The following is a 16,454-nucleotide window of genomic DNA, read 5'->3' as shown; positions in this document are numbered from 1 at the left end:
GAGAAAGTGGTTAAACTTTAAGTTGACCTGTAAAACTTTAAAAAATAAAGAATATGAACAGAGGACAGAATACAAAAGAAAACAGGAAAATTGAGCAGTTTATTTTTTGATAATTCATTTTTAAGCTTTTGTGGTAAACAAAAATATGGAGTTTTTGTCAAAAGGTCTCTCTGCATTACCGTGTGTGTACATTTGTCTGATGTTAGGTTTTTCCTAGAAGAGAGGACTCGTTTAAATTGTCGCGATTGTCGAATTAAATTGTTTTTACTTTACTTGTGTTTTGTAAAAACAAAAAGAATTAATTTTTTTTATTTAATTCAAATTCAATTTAGTAATAGTAAATACAAATTGTGTTTAATTTGTTTTAATTTGTTCGAGAATCTTACATTCTGTGGTAGATTTATTTCCTTGTGAGAGAATTTTTTCTCAAGTCTCAGAAATTTGACAGACTTCCTAAAAACTTGTCTGAAGAAATATGACACGTTGTATCAATTGACTTAAAGTTCCAAAATTTTGATCACGTACAAATGGTAAACCTATACACTGAGGGAAAAGCCACCATAAAACAACGTGAAATCAATGAAAACCACATTAATTTAACTAAAATTCGGAATGTTTTTGCACTGAAGATGAACATTTTAAAATCAACGTGGAAAATAGGTTAATTTTTGATGGTTTCGCATCTTAAAGTCACATAAATCAAAGTAGTTCAACTTTGAAACAACGACGTTTCAACTTCAATTTATTTTTTCCCTCAGTGTACACAGTTGAATAAATTAAATTAATGCTATAAATGAATTTCAGTTCTATTGATAAATAGCGAACATACATAAATTAAACGACATTCCGGAAACGCTTTTTTTTTTAAAGAATTTAGCTTAAAAATATTATTATTTGGTGATATTGTGATCAATAATCGCAGCCATTTTATTATTATATGAACATATTTCGTTTAACATTGTGAGATGAAAAATAAAGGACAATAATTATGGCCAAAACTTAATTCCCGGGAACGCCATTTCCGGAAGGCCTATAACTTTAATATAACAAAGCATCATTCAAATTGATATTATTATAAGATCTCTACAGTTGTTTTGAAGTTATCTATGCCATTTGGAGGAACTTTCGTCTTGTACAATTTTTTGGTGCTTAAAGGTAAATGTCGTTTATGAAAAGATAAATGATTACTAAACAGAACATTTGAGCATGAAATTTTTTTTTATACAGTACATTAGGGCGTTTTGATGAAGATGTGAAAAATAGACATTGATATCATGCCGACTTAAAAAGTAAAGTTATAAGGGTTAAAAGTCCACGAAAAGTTTTTTCGCAAATATTTCGCGACCTATTCATCGGAGGTCATGAGAGGTTATTATAAAAATTTTTCGTCGTGAAACATATGCCTGTTACATTTTTCTGTAAAATGAACCCTTTCAGAAGTAGAGCGCAGAAATGGTGACTAGATTGCACAAAAATACATGTTTTTGGTTTTTATTGCTTCTCTGTAACATTCCGGATAAGACATTTTATGACGTCTTCAATTGACTCCTGATACTTCTTGGTAACCTTAAGTTTCAAAATAGACCAGGTTTTCTCAATTGGTTTGAGATCTGGACATTCGGAGGACCAACATACCAACATTGAAATTATTTTCTACGAAGTACATTTTAATCACAAAAAAGTTTTTGGTCATTAAAGTTGAATCGTATTTTTTATAAAGCTTAACATTAGTCATTCATTATATAAAAAATATAAATGGTTCGCCAAAGTTCTGGCAAGGACTTATTGGATTCATCTGTTGATTAATTGGTTGTTGATGTGGCTGCAATTTATGTTAACATTTAAGTTAGTACTTTTCATATTAGACATAAATCCTTCCCCATTTCTTGTCATTTTTTTGTCATTAACTTCATTCTTAACGGCCAACTAAAGTACCATATTTTCCGGTGTTTCATTAATTTCTTTTTCAAGTTTTTTTTGCTTCTCCTTTTGTCCTTGCTCACAATCTTTTATATTCTCTTTATAAATAATATATAAATATTTTTTTAAATATTGCCTACTTATGCGGGTTAGTACACATTTTGATGAAAAAAACAAAGTCCCATAAAAAATTATAAATTTCTAAAACGTAGACTCCATTATCAACGACAACAACAACAACAATAACGAATGAAAAAACAATCCATTTCAAAAGTGTGTATGATGAACGATTTAATAATAAATATAAAGTCAACAACAACAACAACAACAACAACAAAATTTTGCAGGTGGAACATCTCATTTAACTTTTTAACGATTTTTCTAAACGACCCTCATTCAATCGTTTCCAGTCGTTAAAAAGTTAAATAAAAGAAAAAACAAAGAAAAAAAAATAAATCCAAAAGAGCAAGGATGCGTTGGTACTTATTCAGTCTATATTTCTATTAAATTAACATACCTTTTGTGGGTTTTACCTGTGAGTTTTACTACCGTATTTTTATTTTTTTTAAGGAAGCAAATAATAAGACACGACACGCATCAGAGATGCTTTAATAACTCAAAAATGTGTGTGGTTTCTTCTGATATAAAAACTTTCACATTACATCCGAAAGTTTGAATTTGAGTTTGATGTTTTATTTTTTTCTTTTTATTTATCTTCTTTAATAATTTTTTATTTATATTTATTTTCATAAATGAAGTTAAAAATATTTATATCATTATGAAGTATGCACTATAAAAAAATCTAAAAATAGATCAAACCAAACTCAGTCGTGTTTTTTTTACTTGTTAGAACTTTAAACTTTCAATAAGTTTTAAATTTCAAAATATTTGTTTTTTAATAAAAATTATTCTGGAAATAAAATCATAAGCAAATAAAAAATACACAAAATGTAAACGAATCATGTCTGTTCTAGTGCTTGTTCAATGAATTAAGAAAGAAATGGTTAAAACGACGTACCTACACGTACCTAAGCAAGGTAAGAATCTATTTAATAAAAAAAATTAAATTATATTTGCATATGTAATGTAGGAATAAATATTTTTTAGGTCAGAATGGATCAAATTATGTAAACCAACAGTTTGGTGTTCCGAAAATTAGAATGTTATCATAAAATTGGTCTTAATATGAAATTGATGAAAAACGGGTTTAAATTCTTCAGTTCTTTGTTTAGAAAATACATTTGTGGTAAGTTTTTTTTTTCTCAATCTGATCGTTTGGGAATGTTTATAATTGACACACCAGGTTCTTTTGATGCGGGATATTTAAATGCTGCCTAAGAATATATCGAATTTTCCATATTTCTATTCATCTATTGAAACCACATTTAATTGTCCTTTAGCAGTTTTTTCTGTCTTTTGAAAAAGAATTAGATCTAAATCGTAACATATTTTGACTGACAAATCAAAATTCTTAAATCCAATACAAATCACCAAATTCGCTAATAGTCGAGTCAAATTAGACATAAAATTTGTAAAATCTCGGAATCCAGGGAAAGTCGATGCATCTGAAAAACGAGTATAGGGCTGCATTATAAAAGGGTCAAATAAGAAAGTTAAAAAAAAAATTTCACCGCTCTCGATTACAACAGTTTTTATGGACCGTTAACTATCATTCCGTATGCAAGCGTCAATCGGAATTGCTGTCTCATTTTAGATTTTGATCAAACTTTGTAGTAGGGATGTTCTCTAGGACTGTAAGGAAGCAAATCCATGATGATTTAATTTTAAGTTGCGTGGTTTCCCCGCTACCCGCATTCGAACTTTTTCTGAAGGTCATTTTTATGTTATTATAGCTTTGCATCTACTAAAGATATCTTTTTGTTTGAAACGCCATTTTAAAGCTTAAGAGTAGTAACTTTTGAATATATACTAAAATATTACGTAATAATTATCCCTGAATAAAAAATATTTTTTGAAAAACTGATAATTTTGCTGATTTTTCATGGTTTTTGACTGGCTCCAGAACCTTGGCTATTTTATGTAGGAAGCTTATACTTACCAAATATTAAATATAGATATTTTTTAACAAAATAAATTTAAAATGAACTCGATGGCTGTACTCCTTATGTAAAAATTTTAAGTTCAAAGTATTGAGTATTTTAAAAAAGCTAATTTTTATACTGTCATTTTTTACGATTTGACTAAACGAAGAAATGTGAAACTCACAATGTGTTAAGCTAAGAGTACGAACTAAATATACTATTAATTTCATGCTTCTATCTTATGTCAAACATAGTGCAATCATAGCCTTAAGTAGGGGTTTTTTTTGGCTTTTTAGCATTTTTGTGAATTTTCAAACAAGCGGTACACTAAGAAGATATGAAAATAACACAATTTTATTAAGAGGACTTAAAGTTAAAAGTTTCAACTTAACACACTGTTAGTTTCATGTTTCTATCTTTAGTCAAATCGTAAAAAATCATAGTATAAAAAAATATTTTTTCAAAAAACTCAAAACTTTGAACTTAAAATTTTTGCATAAGGAGTACAACCATCGAGTTTATTTTAGATTTATTTTGTTGAAAAATATCTATATTTAATATTTGGTAAGTATAAGCTTCCTACATAAAATAGCCAAGGTTCTGGAGCCAGTCAAAAACCATGAAAAATCAGCAAAATTATCAGTTTTTCAAAAAATATTTTTTTTTCAGGGATAATTATTACGTAATATTTTAGTATATATTCAAAAGTTACTACTCTTAAGCTTTAAAATGGCGTTTCAAACAAAAAGATATCTTTAGTAGATGCAAAGCTATAATAACATAAAAATGACCTTCAGAAAAAGTTCGAATGCGGGTAGCGGGGAAACCACGCAACTTAAAATTAAATCATCATGGATTTGCTTCCTTACAGTCCTAGAGAACATCCCTACTACAAAGTTTGATCAAAATCTAAAATGAGACAGCAATTCCGATTGACGCTTGCATACGGAATGACAGTTAACGGTCCATAAAAACTGTTGTAATCGAGAGCGGTGACATTTTTTTTTTAACTTTCTTATTTGATCCTTTTATAATGCAGCCCTATAATCGTTTTTCAGATGCATCGACTTTCCCTGGATTCCGATGTATAAAGCTAATTTGACTCCACTAACTATAAGCTGATCTTGGATAAAAAAAAGAACTGCGTTTGATGTTCCCCAATTTTTGTAAAGTCCTTGCGCTTTTCACGCATGAAAAGGTGTATAAAGGTGGGTCAAAAAATTCGAAATTCTTTTTTTTTTGATTTTGTACTAGGTACGAAAAATCGATTGCCAGCATCTAAAAAATATACACACCAGATATGAGCTCTTTATATTAATGGTTCTCCGCTTTGCAATTTTCCATTTTTACATCAAGCTTCTACTAAAAAAAATAATTAATAAATAATAAAAACGTACATACTAGGGTGGGTTAAAAAAATCGAAATTTTTTTTTTATTTTGTACTCCGAAAAATCGATTGCTAGACACCTCTAGAATGTACACACCAAATATGAGCTCTTTATATTAGTGCGTCGCAATTTTCCATTTTTACAACAAGCTTCTACTAAAAAAAAATAATTTTTTATTAATTGACTTTTTAGCAAATTTCTTTACTAGTCCAGTGCATTTATATTTTGACCCAGCAGTTTGTACCACCCCCAAATTTTTTTTGCTCATTCGATAGAGCACTGGCTGAATATCATTACCCTGATTTTTCGCACTCGTGAAATTCACCTTTCGGCCGCCATCTTGGATTTTAGTTTTTGTTGAATATCTCGATTTCTATTTATCCTACATAAAAGTTGTGTATACAAGAAACGTAGGCAATTAAATTTCGCGTCTTTTATATTAAGCACAATTTTTCGATATTCTGAATATTAAAAAAGTTACAAGCCAAAAAAGTAAAAAAAAACCGAAAAAAATGACAATTTTAAAGTTTTGAGCACTTTTTATCAAAATTATGAAAAAACGTTCCGAGAAAAGATTATTCACCTTAAAATGCTCTACAACTCTGCTCTACAACTTTTTTTTCTATCTCTATAAATACAAAAGTTATTAATACTTTTTTGTTAAAAAATACCCCTTTTTTACGAAATAAAGAGACTTAAATATAAAAAAATTGCAGATCCCGAATTTTCTCTTGTAAGATAAAGCTATAAAATACTCACTAATCATTTAAAATTCAAGATTTGGTAAAAAAAAAATTTAAGAAAAAAGTAAAGATAAAAAACACAAACAAAAAAGAGCATTTTTAACAAAAAAAGTATTAATAACTTTTGTATTTATAGAGATAGAAAAAAAAGTTGTAAAGCAGAGATATAGAGAATTTTAAGGTGAATAATCCTTTCTCGAAACGTTTTTTCATAATTTTGATAAAAAGTGCTCAAAACTTTAAAATTGTCATTTTGTTCATTTTTTTTTACTTTTTTGGCTTGTAACTTTTTTAATATTCAGAATATCGAAAAATTGTGCTTAATATAAAAGACGCGAAATTTAATTGCCTACGTTTCTTGTATGCACAACTTTTATGTAGGATAAATAGAAATCGAGATATTCAACAAAAACTAAAATCCAAGATGGCGGCCGAAAGGTGAATTTCACGAGTGCGAAAAATCAGGGTAATGATATTCAGCCAGTGCTCTATCGAATGAGCAAAAAAAATTTGGGGGTGGTACAAACTGCTGGGTCGTCCATATATGAACATCCTAAATGCACTGGACTATACATATTCTTGTAGGAAATTGAACTGGTCTTCTACACTTTTTTCGTTTAACTAACCGTTTAATAGATATTTGAGGTCAAAAAATCGAGAAAATCTTAACAAAAATCGTTTTTTGTTCTTAATTTTGTAACAAATTGAAAAATAATAATAATCAAAAGCGCAAGGTCTATTCTTAAAGGCAATTGATTGCTCCACAATCTTGTTAACTTTTTTCATTAATCTAATCATTCTAAAGATATTCGAGCTCAAAGTTAAAATTAGCTCAAAGTTAAAATTATAAAAACAGTTATTATTTTTCAAAATTTTCTTATTTACTGAAAATTCAATATTATCAAGTTAGCAAGATGTATTCTTATAGGGGCTATTCTACAAAGTAGGCCTTGTCATCAAACTGATTGCTTTAACCGTTTAGATATTCGTTTCCAAACCAATGCCCATTAATTTCAATAGTTTTCTTATGACCCGTATGCATTGCGATATGGATACGAATATCTTCTAAACGGTTAAAGCAATCGATTTGATGCCAAGAAATACATCTTGCTAATTTTATTATTATTATTATTATATACATAGTACTTCGTACATGAATGTACGAACTACTGACACTTATCAGCGCGGCAACTGAGGCCATTTGGCTGAGACAACACCAGACAATGACAAAGAGAAGGACAGATAGACACAAAGAAAGAACATATACACTGCCGCTCATCTGAATAGGTTCACATTTTAGTTCATTTTACATTTGGCCTGTCTTGGTATTTAATGCAATGGCACATCTTTTTTATGTATGTAACGAGAGAACATCTTTATGCGCTTAGTTTAGGAGAAAAAAAATTGTCTTGGGGCTACCGTTCTTCTCACACGGTAGCTAGACCAAATCTAGTCATAAAATCAAGCATATTTTTTGGCTCATCTGAATAGGTTCCAAACCAAAAATGTTAATAAATGATGAGCTGCATGGGTCTGTTGGACTCAAAATTGTGTCTGTCAATAAATCTGATTGTGTATAACCTGTAAGGAGAAAACGGGTCGTGAAAAATCTTTAGGCGCGGAAAAAATGTGGAAAATAACAGAAGCCTTTGAATTAGACCGAAACCAACGATGCATTGGGACAAAAACAAACACACGTTAAAATTTAGTAAGCAGTTATTTGCGCAATATCCAAGGGTATAGAAACAACATTAAAAGTCGATGTAACTCAGTCACAACACGGGCCGATAGATGTGCAATGATCAGAATAGCATGACTTCGAGCTTAAAATAAAGCTGAAAACCGGTATAAAATGCAGTTTAACGACGGAAAAACGGGTTGTCAGAAGTGGTAAACATTTGAGGAGAACAAAACTTCGCAAAAATTATCACTTTACAAACCACGAACAGAAACTCACCTCCAATAAAAAAAAAAAAAATTGTCGTGAAAGTCGAATTTGCAACCGATGATTTTTCAAAGGAAAAAAATGAATTAAGTGGGCCCTGAGGGCTAAATTCCTATTTTTATGAGCTTCGTAGAGAGAAGCGTTATTTTAAGGTGTCTACATAACTGTGAAGGCAGTGTCATTAAGTGCAAAGCTGTTTCCTTCTACAAAACTTTCGATCTGCAATTTCTAACACAGTTTTTTTTTACGATTGAAGGTGAGTTTCTTTTCGTGGTTTGTAAAGTGATAATTTTTGCGAAGTTTTGTTCTTCTCAAATGCTTACCACTTCTGACAACCCGTTTTGCCGTCGTTAAACTGCATTTTATACCGGTTTTCAGCTTTATTTTTAGCTCGAAGTCATGCTATTCTGATCATTGCACATCTATCTGCCCGTGTTGTGACTGAGTTACATCGACTTTTAATGCTGTTTCTATACCCTTGGATATTGCGCAAATAACTGCTTACTAAATTTTAACGTGTGTTTGTTTTTGTCCCAATGCATCGTTGGTTTCGGTCTAATTCAAAGGCTTCTGTTATTTTCCACATTTTTTCCGCGCCTAAAGATTTTTCACGACCCGTTTTCTCCTTACAGGTTATACACAATCAGATTTATTGACAGACACAATTTTGAGTCCAACAGACCCATGCAGCTCATCATTTATTAACATTTTTGGTTTGGAACCTATTCAGATGAGCCAAAAAATATGCTTGATTTTATGACTAGATTTGGTCTAGCTACCGTGTGAGAAGAACGGTAGCCCCAAGACAATTTTTTTTCTCCTAAACTAAGCGCATAAAGATGTTCTCTCGTTACATACATAAAAAAGATGTGCCATTGCATTAAATACTAAGACAGGCCAAATGTAAAATTAACTAAAATGTGAACCTATTCAGATGAGCGGCAGTGTAACATAGAACTACGTGGCACAGAGGAGGAGACATAGTTGAAAATTGTCTCATATTATCGCACAGGTGGCTTCAGTTAAGCTGGCGATTTAGAAAAAACTTCTGAGCCGACCGTTGGGCTCGAACCCACGATGTCTGGCTCTGAAGTCATCTACTTATTCCTCTGTGCCATGGCCACCTGCTGCTAATTTTAAAATAATGAATTTTTAGTGAATTGGAAAATTTTTAAAAGCAAAAAATGTTTTTATAATTTTTTCAACTTTGACCTCGAATATCTTTAGAATGGTTAGATTAATGAAAAAAATTAATAAGACCTTTTTTGTGGAACAATCAATTTCCTACAAGAATATGTCTTGAGCTTTTGGTTATTATAGTTTTTCAATTTGTTACAAAATTAAGAACAATCTCGATTTTTGGACCTCAAATATCTATTAAACGGTTAGATAAACGATAAAAGTGTATATGGCCTTTTTTGTAGAGCGTTCAATTTCCTACAAGAACATGTAAAGAAATTTGCTAAAAAGTCAATTGATAAAAAATTATTTTTTTTAGTAGAAGCTTGATGTAAAAATGGAAAATTGTGAAGCGGAGGACCTTCCCAATAATATAAAGAGCTCATTTTGGTGTGTACATTCTAGAGGTGTCTGGCAATCTATTTTTCGGAGTACAAAATCAAAAAAAAATATTTTCGATTTTTTTGACCCACGCACAGTGTGCAATTTTCGCAATCTAGCTGTACTTTAATGAAAAATATATGTCTCCCAAATCCAACAAAATTAGTATCAATGGAAAGGTAAAACCTCAGACAATAGATTGGCAAAAAAAACAACAAGAAAACAACTGTATTTACCGTTCCACAGAATCACAAACATCAGCTTGGTTTAAGAGAAAAAAAATTTAAAGCTCATTGCTTTTCTTGTGTCACTTTGATATGAGCGTGGTGAAGTAAAATAAAAGTTGTGTAAATTAAATTTATTTTTTTTATTTTAAGTAACATTTAAGAAATATTTAAGGTAAGTTAATTTTTGTGTGCACTAAAAAATAAAAAAATAAAAAATTATTTGTGCGAAGACCTAAAGAGTGTTGTTTTTTTTGTGTTCTTTAACTTTGTGAAGCGTTTTAAAAATGTATCCTCGTGTATCCGTCCTGTTTTTGGGCTTAAAATCTCCGTTGATGTATTCTGTGTTAGAATTCGTTGACTTTTCTTGCGTCAGGAGTGCGAAACCATTAAATTTTTTTTTTTTTGTTCAGGTACATAGGCCAAAAACCAATTTTTTGATCTTTTGAAAAATCGTACATCCCATTTTTACAAATTGAAAATGATTTTTTTAGATTCTTGTTGGCAAAATAAGACAAAAATATTAAATAAAATTTTTCGATATTTTGCTTCGTTTTCGAAATAGAGACAGTTTAAGAACCAACTCCCAAAATCGTTTGCTCGATGTCGGCTCTTCCCCACCCATTGTGGTACATTTTGTACTCGTATACCACATATTGGACATATAGTTAGATATATAATTTTGAAAATCAATAAAACCCTTGTAGAAATATAATACTTAACCAAATTAAGCTGGTTTGCATCAAAAAAATTAAGTTTACTTGGAATTAGAATTAAGTACCGCAAGATTGGCAAAATTGCACACTGTGCCACGCTAGTATGTATGCACGTTTTTGAATAAATACTCTTGAGAAAGATCACTGCAAATTTTTTGAATATCTCCGAGATAATGGGAACTCCGCGTTTTTCAAAGTTGTCCCACACGTTATTTTCGGGATTTAATTCTTGCAAATTTATTTTTAATGGCGAATCAAACGTTTTGTCGAATCTTTATGTTTATGCGAGATTAGCCCAGGAATTTTTCTATTTCCAAGTCAACAATGGATTGATCGCTATTTTAAGATCCTTTTATGAATCACATTTTGCTACCTTGTATAGAGTTAGTATTTGAGAATTCGATATTATTTCTCGAGTTAACAATGACAATATCAAATATTTTTCTTTTTCTCTCATCTTTTTTCCTTGTGTACCTATGGGTATTTGTATTCAATTGGGTTTACGATATACTTTTTTTTTGCTATTTCCTCTCCCGTCCATTTAAATTGTTGTTTTTATACACTTTTAAATTTCTTATTAAATAAAATTCACCTAATGCAAAGTTATTTGAATCTCTAGAGTTGGAACTTTTCAAGACTAAACGCAAATTTACATCGTTTTCAAGTCGTAAGAAAGTTTTGACGATTCCCTCGGGGCAAAGTCAATTTGCATTCCCTCTCTCTTTGGTGGATTTGTTGTTATGTAGAGTAGTTGTCGTCGTCGATGAAAAGAAATGCCGTCAACTTTGTCACCGTTTTCATTTCCTCCTCTTGCCAGTTTAACTTTAGGATTGAAATGTTTTCTTCCAAAAAAAACCTTCAAGTATGTTTGTGTGTGTTTGCTTAATGTTGAAAAGTATTTCAGTTTCAGATACATTTTGATTAAACATTTACATCCGAAAGCAGTCGCTTTTCCAGAGCAGTAGTTAGAGAAAGATTTTCCAGAGCAGCAGTAGAGAAATCTCTTTTGGGATAATGAGGTGATCTTAGATTGAAAGCTATACAGCATCAAGCTCGTTCAAGAATAGAACACCAAATTGAGTATTTTTATATGCTTTGAATTATAATTTTATAAAATTTTGACTACGGCCCTGCTAATTTGTTTTGTTGTGTATATTTTGTTTACATTTTCGTTGGCTAAGTTGTGTTTTGGGGTTTTATAAGTTTTTATTAGAATGTTTTCAAAATAATACGTTGAATTAAACAGAAATCTTTTTAACTTGTTTGAATAATGTATTTTTTTTAACTGATTTTGAGATAAAAAATACTTGTTGCTTCTCTATCAATACAAATCTTTTCAACCAATTTAATTATCAAAAACAAAAAAATATTTTTATAATGGTCCTGGAATTGGGTTCAAAAAATGATTCCTTTAAGAGAAGGGATGAAAATACAAAAACAAAAAAATTCCATGCGATGGGGGAATAACATAGGAAGGAGATGATTGATGAAGGAGTTTTGACATGAGTTCACACTCGTGTATCATTTTTATTTTTTTTTGGTAGAGTGAACTTTTGTGACATTCAGCTGAAACTGACACATTATTAAAAAAATCCTTTGACGACAAATTATATAAAATAGAAGAAAGAGAAAGAAATAAAAAAACTTTTAAGGGCTTCTCGCTTGAAATTTTGTATCTCAACAACGCCAATTTCGTCAATTGTTATACTTTTTATTTTACTTTTATACTAAGGTTCAAAGAAAGTATAAAATGCAAAGAAAATCGTGTAAATACTTATTTTGATGTACTTCTAGTTTTTCGTCTAAATTTGCTATACTACATTTTTTGTGTTTTTGTTGGCTTAAATATCAGTATCAGGAGGAATAGAAGATTGAGAAATTCTTTAAAAAATTCCAAAATCGTACAGCTGTAAAAATAATTGTTTGATTGTGTTAAAGTCCGACTTTAAATAATAATATAATAATTGAATAAAATTCTTTGCAATAATTAGCTGAAGAAATATTATATAGACGATTCCACTAATTAGTCTCATTACTCATCACAAAGTGAAGATGAACGTCTGGCTGAATTTTTTTTGCGCCCCTTAGCTGTACCTAGGAATTTTCTGTAATATGTTGGTGTTGGGGTACGTATTACATAATTAAATACATGTATCAATATAAAATCAACAGGTGTTCAATATTGCGTTTTTCTCAGAATTTTTCAAAAAGAGAAATATCATTGAAATCAAAAAGTACCTATACATAGCGTTTGGTAAAATTTTTGACACTCTCAAAAGGGATGTTTCGGTATACCTTGAAGCTATTAGTGGGTATAGATACCTTCCCTACAATTATTATATAAACGTATCAGATTCCATTGTCAAATAGAATCAACAAGTGAATCAAAAAATATTTCACATTTACTCGTATTTCGTTTACTCGGTCTATTGCCTCATTAGCATTAATATTTTCATTGCTCATCTATATTCAATATTCATTTTTGTCATCAAAGATGAAAATTATATTGGCAGATACAGATACGTGATATCAGATGCTTATAGAGTCCTGGAAATAATTGTGCTAATGGTACAATGAAAAATCAATAATTATGACATCATCGATAAACAAAAAAAAAAGAGAAGAAAAAATAAAAGTAGATATCACTATATCGTGTTTAATTTAACTGACCACAAACCAAGCATAAATTGTATCGTAGCTTTAATATAAACAAGTATCTAATGCGTTTGAAATAGTTGCGCTTTTAACTGTTGGATGACTCAATCACTTAATTCACTTATAAATTAGATTTGCAGAATTAGGTACCTTCTCTGTCGTCACGTACAGACACATTTTCCTTATAACTATTCATAATAATGAAAAATACAATTGTACTATTATTCTTTTACCTAAAGATTTGTATGAAAAAAAAAACGTGTTCGATATAACGAATTTTCGATATAACGAATTGACTCTGGACATTATATCATTCGTTATACTGGACCACCACTGTACTTGCATTAAAGATCAAGAGAAAAAAAAAATAAGGGTATTATTTTAAGTCCAATTCTAAAAGTTTCACTATTTACTAGAATATTTTAATCAATATATTTGATGAATAAATAGTGCAGAGGTGATTTGAAATGAGTCTTTCTCGTAGTCAGTCATTGTACTCATATAAATGCTATTCACCCACATACATATTTCTAAATAAATTCCAATGTCAAATAACAGGCAAATAACATAAACTTCAAACTTTCACCTTAAACGGATTCTAAAATTTAAAAATAATATTTAGAAATGAGAAACATATTTTGGTTTAAATTAATTTTCTCTCTTGAGTTCGTGTTATTTACAATTTTACAAGCTCCATGATGTTGAAAGGTATCTTCTGTATAAGACCTTTTATAGAGTTGAAATAGTTTTCATTTCTGTTTCTTTTTTTTTTAATTTTAAATTTTAGTGTTTTGTGTCAAATATATGTATGGAAAGAAGGTAAAGATTGAAAATCAAAGAGTGCCAGTTATAAATGTTTGGTTTGAAACTTAAAGAATTTTGTTTTTTGAATTAATAAGAAATTATGCTCTTGTGTTGGTATATGTGACTCATTGATTTTTTTTTAACAAAAAATATCAGATTGGTCAATTATTTTTCAGGATCTAGCCCGAACACTTATAGTATGTTAAAAAAAAACCTAAACTTACCCAGTAACATTTGTTTTGAAATGATTTTCGAATTTTATGAGCAAAAGTTTAACAGCACTTGGTGTCATTTTTTTTTTTACTTTTTTGTTGTACCTAAGCTTCTGTTACTAAAAAAATATTTTTTTTTCCGAAAACCAATTATTAAAAAGCATTTATTTTTTAGTTAGGTAAAACCTATGTTCTAACCTTTCTTAAAAGGTGTCATATGTTTTTGTAGGCAGTGGCATATTTTGTTTTATATTTTTTCTTTTTAAGTTACTTTTTAGAAAAATTTAACGGACACAACCAGATCGCCTCTTCAGCATAATTTTTTTCTTATCTCGAGGTCTTATCCCACTTGCTTTAGCTTTTTTCATATTTTTGGTTGATCAATATATGAAGAGCAAAAATATTTAAAAATTTAGACTAACCTTATTGGAAGTGTTCAATTATGTTAAGGAAACCCTATGTTAATATTTATGAAATATCTGCTTTGATTTTTGCTAATAATTTATATTCAAACATAACTAGAACGTTTGTTTAGTTGATACAGTGCAAAATTTTGGCGTGACCCACGATTACGGAAGGTCGACGTATAGTGGGATCCTGTTCTAGACTTTCTCTGATAAGAACTAAATAGTTATAATTATACAAAAATTGGTTTTTAGGGGACAAATTTCGTTTTTCGGAAAAGCCCTTGAATTCTAAGAGAACATGAATATTAGGGTTACAACATTTTTCGACATTTTATTCAATTTTTTTTTTAACTTACTTACTTAAAAAAACTGAATGTTGTTTTTTTGTATGTGAAGAACTGCCAGCTTTATATGTACATATTTTGTATCTACATATATTGTTTTTGAAAAAAAAAAACAATGGTAACACGAAGAACGTACCAAATTTTTTTTAAAAATAAGTTTAAAAAACTTAACTAGTTTTTCACATTAAGTTCAACCTTATTCAAATTAAATTCATTAATTTGTAAATCAAATTCACCTTTTGTACTAAAAAAATACATTTATTGACTTCTTCTAATGTAATTTAATTTTTGAGGTTGTTCTATAAAACAATATAAACAAATTACTCGAATCGATTTAAATAGTAGGTACTCAAAATCACACATATACATAAAAAAATTTTTTTCTTCTTCGATCAATTGAACAATATCTTCCATAAAATATTAGATTTTTATTACCTTAGCTTATTTCGTTGTATAATATTTTTTTACACTTTAATTTTGAAAATAACTTCAGAAGGCTAGCGAAAAATTTGGTGAAAATATTTTAAACATCACATTACCGCCCACATCGTTTCAACTACTAGACTTTTTAAATCTTATTCATAAAATTCAAAAACCTAACCAAAAATATCAATCATCACCAGGGATAGGATGTTGTGGAATTTGCCTTTTTTTCTTGCTCAGTCGTACGACACTATAGGTAGATTAAAAAAAAAACACGTTTCACGTCCCCCTCGTGCGAAATATATGTATTTAATTTTGCTTTTTTTTTGCCTTTTCTTTCGTTATTGCCTTTTTTTGCCTTTTCTCTTGTTATTGCCTTTTTTTTGCCTTTTTCTATGTTTTTTATCTTTTTAGCGTCTTTAAAGAAATGCTTACACACAAAACACTCAAATACAAACAAAAAGCTAACTTTCTCAATATATTACTTACTCAATATATCTATATTAAGAATTCACTAATTACCCCACACAAACAACATTCGAGTGAAAAGATCTACCTATGCAACTTGTTTGTCTGCTATTGCTACCATTTATTGCCTACTATCAGGATTCAAAAGCTAACTTACTCAATTCACTATATTCGATTGGAGAAGTTCTCCAGATTTTGAAAATCAAGAGAGATTTGGAAGCCGCGAAAGGAGCAGTCGCAAAAGATGTTGTTGAGAAGTACAAATCGGTTTTTTTGGGCAATAAAGGACTCGAGAGATAAGAGTTGAACAAGTAAATTGAGTAATAAATGGGGACACAAATCAAGAGCTCCCGGCAAATGTTGAAGTGGGTGATGTCGAGTCTCGAGTGCTTTAATTAATTAATTTAATCTTTAGCTCCTTTAAAGCACGGCATTCTCCATTAAGGGACAGTAGCAGGCGCTTTATTTAAAAAAAATAGTCATGATTGGTCAAAATTGTTACAATTAATCAATAAATGCCTTTTTATGCCTTTTTTCGAGTTTTATTTTGCCTTTTTTAAAGTTTTTAGGTCCACAAGATCCTATCCCTGATCATCACCTAC

General features: G+C 29.8%; 1 protein-coding gene across 5 annotated transcripts in view; it reads left to right on the top strand.

Annotated features, from left to right (window-relative positions):
- Nucleotides 1-16,454, top strand: part of LOC129911948 (bumetanide-sensitive sodium-(potassium)-chloride cotransporter) — a 195,042-nt gene that overhangs the window by 91,239 nt on the left and 87,349 nt on the right. Inside the window, exons 1-2 of one of the 5 annotated variants that reach the window (XM_055989980.1) lie at nucleotides 2,811-2,957; nucleotides 3,028-3,166. The exons of the other annotated variants lie outside the window; for them this stretch is intronic. The gene's annotated coding sequence lies outside the window, so the exon portion shown is untranslated. Of the gene's footprint in view, nucleotides 1-2,810; nucleotides 2,958-3,027; nucleotides 3,167-16,454 lie in introns of those variants that run through there. 5 annotated transcript variants of the gene reach the window in all.

The sequence above is a fragment of the Episyrphus balteatus genome, chromosome 2, assembly GCF_945859705.1.
Source record: "Episyrphus balteatus chromosome 2, idEpiBalt1.1, whole genome shotgun sequence".
In the NCBI taxonomy this organism is placed as follows: Eukaryota; Metazoa; Arthropoda; class Insecta; order Diptera; family Syrphidae; genus Episyrphus; species Episyrphus balteatus.
Note: the sequence above shows the minus strand (reverse complement) of the source record. Positions and strands in the feature narration are given on the sequence as shown.